The sequence below is a fragment of the Neofelis nebulosa genome, chromosome 10 (assembly GCF_028018385.1).
Source record: "Neofelis nebulosa isolate mNeoNeb1 chromosome 10, mNeoNeb1.pri, whole genome shotgun sequence".
NCBI lineage: Eukaryota > Metazoa > Chordata > Mammalia > Carnivora > Felidae > Neofelis > Neofelis nebulosa.
In genome coordinates, this window is record NC_080791.1 from 109,866,753 (window position 1) to 109,881,987 (window position 15,235).

Genomic DNA, 15,235 nt, shown 5'->3' on the forward strand with positions numbered 1-15,235 from the left:
AAATCTGTACTTTTCTTCCCACAGCACCCAGGTCTGGGACGAGATCCAGGAAGTAAGCCACCTAGCTTTGAGTGGGAATAGTCCCAGGAGCAGAGTCCTGCATTCTGAGAGGAACTGAGAAGACCTGGGCCCATCTAGGGTCGGTCAGAGGAGACTGGGGAAAACTTCCAGTGGCACTGATGCCACTCCCCACGGGACACTTCTCCAGCTGCCTCTGCTCATGCTTCATTTCTAGCACATGCAGATCAGGCAGAACAGTAACCCTCACAGGTGTTCCTGCTCCTCCAGATAGAAGCTGCTTGAGACGCGGCCCATGTCTTACTCAGCTCTGCCTGCAGTGAGCATTTCACAGGACCAAAAATATCACCACCGGCGGCAATGGTGGCACCATGTTTTCTGTTGAGCCCAGCACAGCCTGCCTAGATGTCTCTACCAGCAGTGGGGACATAAAACGCCTGAGGGACTGAGGAGTGGTCCTTGCCCTCAAGGCATTCAGGGCCAGGGAAGACACTAGACATGTAAAGAAGTGAAATGAATTGCTCAGCACGGTGACTACAGTAAATTGCATTGTATATGTGAAAGTTGCTAAGAGAGTAGATCTTGAAAGTTCTCATCACAAGAAAAACAAATGTGTAACTATGGATATTAACCAGACTTACTGTGATCACTTCACAATACATACAAACATTGAATCATTTCCCTGTACCCTTGAAAGTAGTATGTCAATTATCCCTCAATAAAGAAAAGTAAGCGAAGTATGGCGGGTGCTGTCATATAGAAATAAGTAGGGAGGGTGAGGGCCTAAGAAGCAGGTGTCAGGTCTAAGCTAGGGGTAGGTGAAGGGGGAATGGAGTACCCAGAAGGGCATCACAGAAGGTAGCCTGAAAGATGAGGAGAGGGACAGGTGGTCTGGAGGGAAAGGAGGAAGGGCAAGCATCCAGGAAGAGGGAGCCATGTGACGGGGACACCACCTGGCTTTGCGTGTTCACAAGCCATGCACAGCTTGGCGTGGCTGGGGCGGCAGGTGCCAGAACAAGGCTGGGGAGGAAGACGAGCTCACTGCATCACAGCGAAACATAATCATCTGTGCCACGGCTTTCAATCTAAGCAGAACATCCAGCATCAAAAACTGCAGCAATTAACTTTCTATATGATTGTAAAACACTGCCAAGGCCACCAGTTACTATTATTTCATAGTTAGGGTGTTTTGTTTTGTTTTGTTTTGTTTTGTTTTGTTTTGTTTTAGAAGAACAGAAGTGGGGGGGTAAGGAGTCAGGGTCTGACTCAGTTAAACCAATGGCAAAGATATTCACTGCTGTTCTGGTTCATGGGTCACTCAGATGTGGAAACAACAGTGTAGACCCTGGGTGTGACAGACCAGATTCAGCAACTCCAAGATGGAACTACCTCTGTCTGTGCTCTGCTCTGGGGGTGGAGACGTGGCAGACAAGAGGCAGATCTTGCATCTGTCCCACACCACCAGGGCAGCTGGACCCCTCTAATGGCCTTGGTCCCCCATTCTTCTATATCACCCCAAATCCAGCCCCAGAGGCATTAAGGTTCTACCACTTCTATGAAGCAAAGCAGGAAGGTAGAATGTCTTTCCTTCATTCAAAAGCTTGTAAGGAATGTCCACTGGGTAATGAAAATGATGCTAGGTGCTCTGAAGAAACAGAGGGAGAGAGTCACCCCCAGAAAGAAGCAGCAAGCCACTCGTTTTGACAGCAGCTCCAGGCCAATGAGCAAATGCTTCTGGACTGATCCAATTCAACCCTGGTGTTAATGAGCTTCACAATTTCTAAGACAGCCCCATTCCCTTCGTCCTCCCCACAACTCCCTCTTTCAGTACCACAACTGGAGCTTTGGGAACGGTGTTCAATGTATAACTCACTCTTTGATTTGGGAGTTTACATGACCCTTTGAACTTTCCTCTCCTGGTCTATAAAATGCAGAGTGATCTGAGTCATCTTGTAGAGCTTCTCTGAGAACTTAACTAGGTCACGTATTTTGGAAATACCTAGGAGAGTCTGGCACATTAGAGCTGCCCACAAAAGTAACCCCAATGGTCAGCCCTTGTGATAGCAGCCTTAATCCTTCTCTCTTCCCCTCACACTCTGGGGCTCAATATAAAAGGTAGAAACACAAACACAAGTGGAGGGGGTAGGGGGTAGGGGGCAGGAACAGTGTCAGTGCCGTACAGGATGATGCCTGGAAAGGGAACTGGACCGTGTATCAGAAAAATCCTGGTCCTACCTCTGCTACCACTGATCAGTGCTGTGCCAAGAGGCAAGTCACCGTGCACTCCAGGCTGCAGTTTCTTCAACTACTAGGCCAGAGACAGTAAGACCAGTCCTTCTTCACAAGAACAGTGTGAACAAAAAATAAACAAGAAATCTCTACTGCAGTGCACTGTGCTACCAAAGCGCCAGGCCCTATGGAGACTTGGTCTAGTTGAGGAGAGAGTCGGCAGGAGGGTTAAACGACAAAGTTAAGTCAATGTATATAGTAAGACAAGCATCAAAAAGAATAAAACAGTGAGGAACAAATATAACAAAAGAAGTGCAAGACTGGTACACTGAAAACTACAAAATATCACTGAAAAAATGTGAAGACCTAAACAACAACAACAAAACGCCTCATGTTCATGGATCAGAGACTTAACACTGCTAAGATGGAATACTCCCCAAACTGACTCAATGCAAGCCCTGTCAAAACCTGCAGCTTACTTTAGTTGCAGAAATTGACAAGGTGATTCTAAAATACATACAGAATGCAAAGGAAGCAGAACAGCCAAAAGAATCTTGAAAAAGAACACAGTTGAAGGATTCACACTTGCCAATTCCAAAACGTATTACAAAGCCATAGTAAACAAGATAGTGTGGGACTGGGATAGGGGACACATAGATGAATGGAATAGATTTAAGAGCCCATAAGACCCTCATATTTACAGTCAACTGATCTTCAGCAGGGTACAAAACAACTCAACAAATGGTGCTGTAACAGTGGATATATTCATAAGCAAAAGAATGAAGTCAGACCCCTACCTCACACCATTTATAGACACAAAATGGATCAGACTTAAATGTAAGGGCTAAAACTATAAAACTGTTAGAATAAAATATAAATCTCTGTGGCCTTTGTTTCTTAGCTATAACAGAATAAGTACAAGCAACCAAAGAAAACAGAAATAAACTGGCTCCATCAAAATAAAAACTTTTGTGCTCCCAAAGACACTAAGAAGGAGAAGTGACAACCCCATAGAGTGGGAGAAAATTTTTCCAAATCATATAATCTTATCAGGGTCTAATATCCAGAATATTCATTAAAAAAAAAAATTTACAACTCAAAAATACAAACAACTTCACAAAAATGGGCAGAAGATTTGAACAGACATTTCTCCAAAGAAGACATACAAATGACCAATAAGTACATGAAAAGATGCTCAACATCATTAGTCATTAGGGAAATGCAAATCAAAACCACAATGAGATACTACTTCCTACCCACTATGGCAGCTATAATCAACAAGACAGACAATAACAAGTATTGGTGATGATACAGAGAAATCAGGACCCTCATACACTGCTGGTGGGAACAGAAAATGGTGCAGCCACTTTGGAAAACCGTGGAGTTCTTCAAATGATTAAATACAGAGTTACCGCATGACCCAGCTATTAGATACATATACAAGAAAAATGAAAAGACACGTCTACACAAAACATATATACAAATAAGCACAATGGCATTGTTCATAATAACCAAAAAGTGGAAACAACCCAAATGTCCAACTGGTGAATGGATAAACAAAATGTGGTATATCCATCCTTACAATGGAATATTATTTAGCCAAAGAAAAAATGAAGTACTATTACTTGTGACAAAGTGAGTGAATCTTGAAAACATCCAAATTTTAAAAAGCCGGAGACAAAAGGCCACATATTATATGATTCCATTTATATGAAATGTCTAGAAGAGGCAAACCCCCAGAGACAGAAGGTAGATTAGTGGTTGCCAGGGGCTGGGGGGTCACAGAATGACTTCTGATGGGCACAGGGTTTCCTTCTGGTGTGATGAATATGTTCTGGAACAGTGGTGTTGGTTACACAATACTCAATATACTAAAACCACTGAAGCACGCACTTTAAAAGGGTGAATTTTATGGACTTCAAGCTGTACTACAAAGCTGTAATCATCAAGACAGTATGGTACTGGCACAAAAACACACTCAGATCCATGGAAGAGAATAGAGAACCCAGAAATGGGCCCACAAACGTATGGCCAAATAATCTTTGACAAAGCATGAAAGAATATCCAATGGAATGAAAATAAATACAGTCTCTTCAGCAAATGGTGCTGGGAAAACTGGACAGCGACATGCAGAAAAATGAACCTGGACCACTTTCTTAAACCATACACAAAAATAAACTCAAAATAGATGAAAACCTCAATGTAAGACAGGAAGCCATCAAAATCCTCGGGGAGAAAGCAGGCAAAAACCTCTTTGATCTTGCCTGCAGCAACTTCTTACTCCACACATCTCCGGAGGCAAGGGAAACAAAAGCAAAAATGAACTACTGGGACCTCATCAAAATAAAAAGCTTCTGCACAACGAAGGAAACAATCAGAGAAACTAAAAGGCAACCGACGGAATGGGAGAAGATATTTATTTGCAAACGACATATCAGATAAAGGGTTAGTATCCAAAAATCTATACAGAACTTATCAAACTCAACACCCAAAAAAACAAATAATCCAGAGAAGAAATGGGCAAAAGACATGAATAGACACTTCTCCAAAGAAGACATCCAGATGGCCAACCGACACATGAAAAAATGCTCAACATCACTCATCATCAGGGAGAGACAAATCAAAACCACAATGAGATACCACCTCACATCTGTCAGAATGGCTAACATTAACAACTCAAGCAACAACAGATGTTGGCGAGGATGCAGAGAGATAGGATCTCTTTTGCACTGCTGGTGGAAATGCAAACTGGTGCAGCCACTCTGGAAAACAGTGTGGAGGTTCCTCAACAAATTAAAAATAGAACTAACCTATGACCCAGCAATTGCACTATTAGGTATTTATCCAAGGGATACAGGTATGCTGTTTTGGAAGGGGCACATGCACGCCAATGTTTATAGCAGCACTATCGAATAGCCAAAGTATGGAAAGAGCCCAAATGTCCATCGACGGATGAATGGATAAAGAAGATGTGGTATATATGTATACAATGGAGTATTACTCGGCAGTCAAAAAGAATGAAATCTTGCCATTTGCAACTACATGGATGGAACTGGAGGGTATTATGCTAAGCAAAATTAGTCAGAGAAAGACAAATATCATATGACTTCACTCATATGAGGAATTTAAGATACAAAACAGATGAACATAAGGGAAGGGAAGCAAAAATAATATAGGGCACCTGGGTGGCTTAGTCAATTGAGCATCCAACTTCGGCTCAGATCATGATCTCATAGTTCGTGGGTTCGAGCCCCGCATCGAGCTCTGTGCTGACAGCTCAGAGCCTGGAGTCTGCTTTGAATTCTGTGTCTCCCTCTCTCTCTGCCCCTCTCCCACTAGTGCTCTGTCTCTCTTTTTCTCTCTCTCTCTCAAAAATAAATAAACGTTAAAAAAAATTTTTTTTAAAAAGTAATATAAAAACAGGGAGGGGGACAAAATATAAGAGACTCTTAAATATAGAGAACAAACAGAGGGTTGCTGGAGGGGTTGTGAGAGGGGAGATGGGCTAAATGGGTAAGGGGCATTAAGGAATCTAGTCCTGAAATCATTGCTGCACCATATGCTAACAAACTTGGATGTAAATTTAAAAATAAATTATAAATAAATAAATAAAATAAATATAAAAGGGTGAATTTTATAGTATGTGAACTGTATCTCAAGTAAAGCTATTATAAAAATACATTTTTAAAATTAATGCATGTTAAACCTTCTTAAGAAGTTAAAATCCTTGGACAAACAAAAATTTTGTGTTTGCTTCTTAACCACTAATCAGTAGTCTATATACTCCATGACCTCAGAGAGTCTTCTAGGAAGGAGTGGAGAGCTTTTTGTAAGCAAAGCAAATTCAGTGCTGGGTTACTGTGGAATGTGGTACCCTCACTTACATTTATTAATCTGTTTTAAAATAATAATAATAAATACCTTATAGGCTAACAAATATTTTTCATACAACTATATTTTTAAAAACACTGGGAATGGGGCGCCTGGGTGGCTCAGTCGGTTAAGCGTCCGACTTCGGCTCAGGTCACGATCTCGCGGTATGTGGGTTCGAGCCCCGCGTCGGGCTCTGTGCTGACTACTCAGAGCCTGGAGCCTGCTTCAGATTCTGTGTCTCCCTCTCTCTTTGCCCCTCCCCTGTTCATGCTCTGTCTCTCTCTGTCTCAAAAATAAATGAACGTTAAAAAAAAATTTTTTTTTTAAAAACAAAAAAACACTGGGAAGAGTGGTATTGTTTTACATTTTTTTTAAATCTCTTTAATGTCCAGCTTAATCAAAGATGCTGGATTTTCAGGGTACCTGGGTGGCTCAGTCGGTTGAGCATCTATCTGACTCTTGGTTTCAGCTCAGGTCATGATCCCAGTGTTGTGGGATCAAGCCCCACATCGGGCTCCAAACTGAGTGGGGAGCCTGCTTGAGATTCTCTCCCTCTGCCCCTCTCCCCCACTTGTATGTGTGTATGCTCTCTCTTCTTCTCTAAAAATAAATACATATTCTTAAATAAAAATAAAAAATAAAAAACAAAGATCCTGGATTCTCCTATCTGTGCTTCTACATTCAATCTGTTGTGATAAGTCATGCTTATGAAGAAAATCTGGACAACTCGCCCAGGCATGTATTTAGCAAAAGGGAGGAATATTTTAATAACAGCCTTTTCAGACAATTGTGGATACTCCTGTTTGATTCTACACCAAAACTTGACCAACAGTAGTTAATGATAACATGAAACAGGAAACCCTATGAACTTTAATGTACTCTGTTAGGTTTAAATCCACTAGCCCATCTTCAAATATAAATGGGCCTTTTACTCAACATGATTTTGTTGCACACTAGTCATTTAGAAAATACTGGTTCACTGACTTATGCTGATCTTCAAGATGTGGACACATTTTATAATAAAATGTCAAGATGCCACATGTGTAATATTACCACCAAGATCATCAGAAAAGTCTAGGTACTGAAAAAAGCTGCCAAGCTCATGATGTTGGATATAAGCTTTCCAAAATTCCAATCGTGGCGCCACAGTTCTAATTTTGCCATTGGTAATAAATGCTATTAGTTGTTTTCTCTGAAGCAACAGGTTCACTAGAACCATTTTTCAAGAAAAAGTCTGTCAAATACCCAAGTCTGAATAACCACAACAGCCAGTTGTGCTTTCAAGTAAAAACAGCATTCCCTGGAAAAAGTGGCTAGTTCAGCTGGCAACCCAAAGAACCCCAGAAGTGCCTGTCCTCAAGCCAACAAACGTAGTTCAGCCTGTGGAGCGCCTTCCCAGTTTATCACACAGAATATTAAGGACGCGCACACGCGCAGAGAAGAGTTAATGAAATGGCTCTCTTTCCGTAACCATCCTGAAGTGACCTCTGAAAATGGTTTGCTACTCACTTGACCCAGAAAATTCCACAAAATCATACAAATTGAGTGTTCAAATCTTCCTGTTCACTTTAAGAACACACATGAGGGGTGCCTGGGTGATTCACTCGGTGAAGCATCCGACTTCAGCTCAGGTCATGATCTCACAGTTTGTGAGTTTGAGCCCCGCGTCAGGCTCTTTGCTGACAGCTTGGAGCTAGAGCCTGCTTCGATTGTGTGTCCCTCTCTCTCTCTGCCCCTCCCCAGCTCTCTCTCAAAAATAAACAAACATTAAAAAAAAAAAAAAAAAAAAAAAAGAACACACATGAAATTGCCTAGGCCATCAAGGGTATGCATACCCGAATAGCCACCAAGTACCTGAAAAATGTCACTTTGCAGAAGCAATGTGTGTCATGAGGTGACTCAGCAATGGGTGGGGTTGGTAGGTGTGCCCAGGCCAAACAGTGGGGCTGGACACAGGATCGGTGGCCCAAAAAGAGTGCTGAATTTTTACTGTACATGCTTAAAAATGCAGAGGGTAATGCTGAACTTGAGAGTTTAGATGTAGATTCTCTGGTCATTGAGCACATCCCGGTGAACGAGGTCCTCAGGACGCAGCATAGAACTTTCAGGGCTCATGGTTGGATTAACCCATACAATGAGCTCTCCCTGCCACACTGAGAGGATCCCCACGGAAAAAGAACAGATTGTTCCTAAACCAGAAGAGGAGGTTACACAGAAGAAAAAGATATCCCAGGGGAGTTAACGAAATGAACCATCTTCACTGAGGCTCCTCAAGGCCACTCAGTGAAGCCGGCTCTATGCAACAGCAAGCGTAAGGAGGCTAAGGGCTCTGTGCCCCCCCGCAACCCCCCGCCCGGGCAGTCTGCTGCGGCTGCCCTGACTCCTGCAAAGGCACCAGCTTTGCCCACCTTGGCTTTTGCACCATCGGTGCAAATGTCAACACAGTGGAAAAGACAAGTCATGTCCTGGTATTACTGTGAAAATCATTCTGACTCAGGGACCCCCTTGAAATGGTCTTGGGGACCCCACTTGAAGAGACACTTGTCTAGGAGGCCACTTCCTACAGACTGGGAGAAGGGAAACCAACTTTAAAACAACCTTCTTCGCCTCGTGACCTAAGAAGAGGCAAAGAGGTGAGCAGAGAATGAGACAGGATTCCTGTTCTGAGTCAGAGCAGGAGAGCTGACTCAGCGCCCTTTCACTGACAGCCTGAAAGGGCCTGGGAGTTTGAGCGGGAAAGACTGCTCGCCTCCCTCGGATTTCAAAATCTTACAAAGAAGCTCCTTCCCCGTTTGCTCTCCGCCCCCACACCACCCTTCCATTCCTTTGACCCCAACACAGAAGAGGCACCTTCAATTCTGAGGACTGTCCCCCCTCCTCCCCCGTTTCCACACCAAAAAGGGCAAAGTGGCAAACGTGTGCAGTTGGAGGAGAACAAGGAGGCAAACGGAGAGGAGAGCAGCAAATCTCATCCCCCGCCTTTGCCAGGCGGCCCCCAGCCTGGGCTCACCCGGCATTCCCACCACATTCCCTTCCTGCGAATTCAGAGCAGGCCTAGATTCCTGCCAACTAGCTCCTCAACTCAATGTGAACACACAGTTCTCCCCGCTTTCCCTGCTGCCACAGCTAGGGTCTCCTGGTAGGGAAGGCCCCTTCTCTCAGCATCTCGGTTCTTACTCCCACCCACAGAGACGAACACAGACCCCCAGGCTCACAGCCCCAACCTTCCACGATATTCAGTAGAACGTGAAGTGACAGTGGGATCGGATTTCTCATCCTAGACGTGACTGCTGCAACAGCAGCAGCAGAAAAGCCATGGGCCTGGGAGTTCCAACTCGGAAAACAAAGCGCCATTCAGGCCCTGGGGACAAACAATAGGCCCTTATCCTCTTCTGTGGTCTAGGCCAAGAGCTGCTAAGCAGAGCTGGCTGGGCCCAATGACTAGCCCTTGGGCAGGACCACACCTAGGATGTGTGGGCCCCAGGCAAATATTTGGGGGGGATCTCCTCCTCCACAAAAAAAACTTGAGTCACTCACACTTTGCGTTATCAGCACCATCGTGGCTGCGCAATCTCACGTGATCCTACAAAAGAAATACTGTGGCCACCGGTGGGAGCTGCCCTTCTGGAACCGGGCCCAGACGTGCGACCTTGGGACAACCTCTTAGGACATCTGGTTGTCCCCGCACAGGGCAGAGGGCAGAGAGACCCCAAGGGGGCGATGTGGGTCCCACTCCTTTTTGGGAATGCCGAGCCAGAAAGGCACCGGAGGTGGGACACAGAAGATTCAGAGGGAGGTACTCCCAAGGGCGGGACCCCTGAGGTGTGCCTGGCCTAAGGGTGGCACTGGCCCTCGGACACAGTCACAGTCATGGGCTTGAAGGGTTAAAGGGCTGCCTTCAAAAAAAAAGAAATCTAGGAACTCACAGCCCGGTGCTTCTTGTTTCCTGATCACCAAGCCCCTGGGTGACCCGAACACGGCTCCGTCTCCTCCACCTACACTCATCCCTGCCTGGTCTCGGCGCAGGCAACAGGTAAGACACCACGAAGCAAGGCCCCAAGGAGACTTTACTGGGAGTTCTTGGAGGGAAGGACTCAGCCTGGTCCAAAGTAAATGGCTGACAAATATGAGGAAAGAACAAGCCCAGATAACCCATAAACTGACGATCCGCTGCCAGGCAAGAGAACATTTGACTCAACTTAGTGACACGAACAGACCCTGCCCCCTGGGGGCACCATGAGGTGCCTAGGATCTCCGTGCCACCAGAGGTCCTAGGGTGTGCCAGCTAGAAGACGCTCACCAGGAGCCCGACTCTGCCGAGGAGGGGGAGGAGCTGGGGGGAAGGAGGGTGCCACTCCCGTTCACAGCTAGGTGGAAAGCTGGAGTGGCCAAAACCTGCCTCAGGTTCCCTGTGTTCTGCCAAGATCCACACCCAGCAGCTGCCTACTGTGGAGGCAGATAACTGCCCGGCCCGCCCTGCCAAGGCGCTCTCCTTCCCCACCACGCTCTCCCTCGCAGCACTTTTCACGGCTGTAATTAAACAGTAACAGGCCTTCTGCCTGTCCTCCCTGCTACCAGGCCACCAGGGCTCCATCTTTGTGGTTCCCTGATGTGTCCAGCAGGGAACATGGGGCCCGGAACACAAGTAATCAGTCTGGGGCCGGGGGGTGGGGTGGGGACATGCAGGTCTCTCTCAGCCACACAGTGGCCCCTGGGGGTGAAGGCCAGCTGCAGACCACTCCGCGCCCAGTGACCACGGACACCAAGGGCTCCTGTGGTGATTCGCCACTCAGCCCAGCCCACTGTCTCCACTTAGCCGTGGGCAAGCCAGGCTCATGGCTGCGGATGGCCTGCTCTCCTTGTTGCTGAGCAGTTTTACGCGTGTGGTCTGTGCTCCTAACAAGGTGAAATAGAGCCTAACCTCCCGACTGACACGGCTGGCTAGAGGCAGCACGCAGCTCAGCCAACTGCCAGGCCTGAGACCACGGCTTGTTCCCCCTGGCAGCCCAGACCTAGCAGAGCAGGAAACCAACAGGCACAGGGTAAATGTCTGTGGCAGTGATAAGCCATTAAGGGGGAGACACAATACTGCAGAATGTCCAGGGGATTGCGTGGATCCAGAACATCTGGATCCCAGGCCTCGTTCTTTGTGACCATCTGCAAAATGAAATCCCTAAATTCCCTCGGGATCACATGTGAGAGTTCTGTGCTTGCCGTGAGGATCTATGCAAACGGGTACAGGTTTCCAGAGATGGGCCTCACCTACTTGGGGTCAGAAGGGAATGCAGAATTGATAACCTGAGAAAAGAGGTCAAGTCTGAAATTCCAGAAGGAAGCTCCTAGGAAAACTGGAAGTAGGCCCAGAGGGCTGATTATCCGTAACAGCAGTCGGTGTGTCTGCTGTTTGTTCCCTGCTCTCAGGTTTTGTCTGGTGTGTGTGTTTCGCCTCAGCTAGGCCGAAGCTTCAGATTAATTAATCTAACACCTAAATACATGTGTGTCAACTGCTTGGATGGATGTAAGAAAGTTACCAATAAGGGGAAAGGGTCTGGAAAACTATTGGCATTCTTGTGTAACAAGGCAGAGATTATCTTTTGGCCTGCATTTGGGTGACCCAGGGCAAGCAGCACCTCAGCCATCAGGGACAGCAGTGCTCACAACTAACAGCCAGCTGTGGGGAGGGCCTTTGGAAGTTCCAGGAGGGCCTCCAGCTACAGGGAGGGGAGAAACTGGAATCCTGTCCACTCTCCCCTAAGTTACACGTGTTCTTACCCCTATGGAACACCCACCATCCACTGCAAAATCTTGACTCCAAATGCCAACTCCTTCCCTGGCAGCAGCCTGTGAGCTCTCCAGCAGGTAAGGAAAACAACAAATGAAATCCTCTTTCCTCCTCCTAAATAATTTTGCATTAAAGGAGAATTCACACAAAGGCAATTAGAATTCTTGTCTCCACCCGCAGCTCCTGCGGAAGGGGGGCATAAACAAACCACCAGGCTTCGCGTCTACTGGAGTCTATGCCTATGCCGCTGTTAACATTTCTACTTCTGACGGTCTCTTTTGGCGGTGTGGGTGAGAAAAGAAGATGGGTGGGAAGATGAGAGGCAAAGGAATAAATAAATAGAATGAATAAAAGGCTTCTCCACCCCTGAAGCTTCCAGATGTTCGGCTCACCCTAGCCTCAAAGCAGAGCCCCAGCCAAGTGGAGGCCCGCAGCACTCCCCGTCTTCTCCCTGCAGACTCCTCTATCCAAAAGGGCTTCTAATGTGGCAGCTCAGAGAGGAGACAGACCAAGCCCCACAAGCCTGCAGGCCCCCAGCGCCCACATAAACCAGAGGGTTTCAGGAGAGGCCCTGGAGAAGACTCAGACAATCCCGGCACCATGGACCCAAATGGGCCATCTCAAGCCACCAGGTTAGTCTCAAGGGGTAAAATGAATGAAGAAAATATTTTCTATTTTCAAATTCCCCCTTCACTCATACCCTTAAAGAGCATCTTTGAGGAACTTGGGGGAGGGGCTTCCTGTGTGCTATCAGAGGCTCCCCTGAGACCTCCAGGAGCTTGACAAGCTGCAAAGGAACAGAAGCCGATGCTTGGGGAGGGGGGAGGTAGTGACAACAGTGGAACAGGCTCCAGGCCAGAGGCAGTGAATGGGCCAGTCCTGAGGATCTGTGTGCTAGGAATAGCAAACAGACAGCAAGGAGGGGGAGGGGGCTCTAACTCCCAATGCCGAGGGAAAAAATGAGGCCTGGCAGTGAGGGGCCTGGCCCAGGCTCCCCCTTTGAATGAGGTCAGAATCCAAATCTAGGCCTCAACTCTTTGGGGAAAAGATACTGTATTACTCGGGAGGAACAGGAGTTTATAAAACAGGCATCAGGTCAAAGGCACATCAGTGACCCAAACTTCTGCAAGTGATACTGGTTTGAGAATGCAGGTTTCCACAAAGTCTGGCACAAGACACTCGCTGAGTGAATATACAGATGAATGGATTCAGAACAAGACTAGTTCGATCCGAGTAATCAGACTAGCAGAGACACAGACAAAGTACGTATGTGAGTAATCTGGAACAACGAGGCTCACTTTACCACGGGCCCAGAACACACCACGCCACTAGCTGGGGTATAGAGGGAAGGGGAAGGGAGGAGGGGCAAGGCAAGTGAGACGTGTTCTCAGACTCCACATGCCAACAAGACAAACCTCAGCCTGCACAGTAGATACCCTAAACAAAGGTGCCAGGCTGTCCATCCAACAGGGCCATCAGCCCCAGACCTCAGAATACGGGGCTGGGAGAAATACGGGGGAACAGGAGAAATGGCATGGACCTAAAAGCAGGCAAGGCACACAGACTGTCCTCCAGGGACCTGTTGCAGCTTCACAAAGGACCAAGGGCCAACTCTTGGCCACAGTTTCCTGTCAGCTCCAGGCTCTGGAAGCCACCACTATGTTATCACCATACCCTCCTCCAGGCAGCCTCACCGGTGGCTCTCTTCCTCCTACGGGAGAACTCTGACCGCCTCGGGAAATGGCACTGGGCCTGGACTCACATTTGTTCACTGCAGAGAAATAGGACAGAGGCAACGTGGCCAAGGACAAGACGCCTTAGCCGGTCGGTGGCTCGACTGCCCCCTGACTGCATCTACTTATTCCCTCGCCCCCGCTGTGTCACGAGGAAGACAACCCACTCTCACTAGCGCATCGAGGAGTGTGGCAACAACCTTGCTAAAGACTCAACTGTTTGCTAAAAAAACTCCTCCTTTACATCTCTTCAAACCCTTGGGCAGGATTATCTTTATCTTCACTTTAGCCTTAAAGCAGCAGCATTCTAGAGATGAAATAAAAGCAAAAAGAAAACAGAGACCAAGGATAATTTTGCAAACCAGAGAAGGACCAAGATGTTCTGAGCAAAGAACCCTGCTTCTACACCCTGGGCATCATGTCAGATGCTGGCAGGGAAGGGAAAATAAAAGCAGGTGAAGGCTTCTCGAAGGACATCAGCACAGACATGACAAACAGGAAACCCTGGGCCATTGACAGAAAGGAGCAAGCATGTGGCCTTCTGGCGGAGGGCTGGCCGTGTCGTGCTCTGTCAGCAGTGGCACAGCAACAGGGCCGGCGTGTGGCCTGGGTGTCGGGCCAGAGAGACGAGTCTGAAGCTGAGTTTTGCTACTCCATCACTGCACAACTTGGGGCAAGGCGATCACTCCCAGGAGCCTCAGTTTCCTCAAGGTAATACCTTCGACCTCCAGAAGAGACCACAGCAGAGCAGAACAAACGTAGCAGCCGTTATTATTTTGCTGCTGATTTCTTTTATATAAATTTAGTTCTCTGCAAGGGGGGGGGGGGGGGGGGAAATCAACCAGCAGGTACAAAACCACCCAAGAATTCTGCTGTCATTTTCCCCACACTTTGGAAGACCCCCTGAGAATTACAGGCTGACAAGGCTCTACAAAGAGAAAGCTGCCAACCCCTATACATCATTTACAAAGGGGTTCCTTCCCTAACCCCCGGCTCAGTTAAACAGGAAAAAGGAGACCCACCATCTTCCTCATTACAATTCCCCTGTGCTTGTGAATGAGGCTATGCGTCCCTTTGTCTGCATCAAGCCCACCCAGAATCTATGATCCCAGAATAGACTTTCTGAAGAAGGAAGGGGGTTCCCGGCAGTCTTAATTTAATCAGAGTGGGGAGGCACTTGAAATCTAAATAAACAGAACGATGACAAGAAGGATGAAGAGGCAGCTATAGATAGATGTACTTTTCATTCAATGAGCACCTGCCCCAACTTCAGATGAAAACACGCTTTCAGTCTTCAGTGTCAATCAGGCAAAGCAATAGCCCCCAGCCCTGGTGGACGTGCATCTACACCTCCAGACAGAAGTGCCTGCTTATCCTGTGCTCTACCCTTCTTTCCTGTCTCTGGTCCACATCCCTCCATGGCTGCGGGTGACGTGGGTATGAGTTCTTTGCCATCCACAGGAAGCCGAGGGCCACTGGCCTCTCCATCCCTGAGAAGGCCTGTTAGTTTTGGCCTAGGTCCTAGGCTCTACCTCACCCCGATGAACTGTCTTGTCCAAGTTTGCCGTTAGCCAAAACAGGGCTTTCAAACAAGGACACA

General features: G+C 47.2%; 1 protein-coding gene and 1 pseudogene across 4 annotated transcripts in view; both read right to left on the reverse strand.

Moving 5' to 3' along the window:
- PC (pyruvate carboxylase) overlaps nucleotides 1-15,235 on the reverse strand; it is a 102,398-nt gene that overhangs the window by 52,324 nt on the left and 34,839 nt on the right. The gene's annotated exons all lie outside the window — the stretch shown is intronic.
- LOC131486705 (small ribosomal subunit protein eS25-like) overlaps nucleotides 1-15,235 on the reverse strand; it is an 85,992-nt pseudogene that overhangs the window by 1,160 nt on the left and 69,597 nt on the right.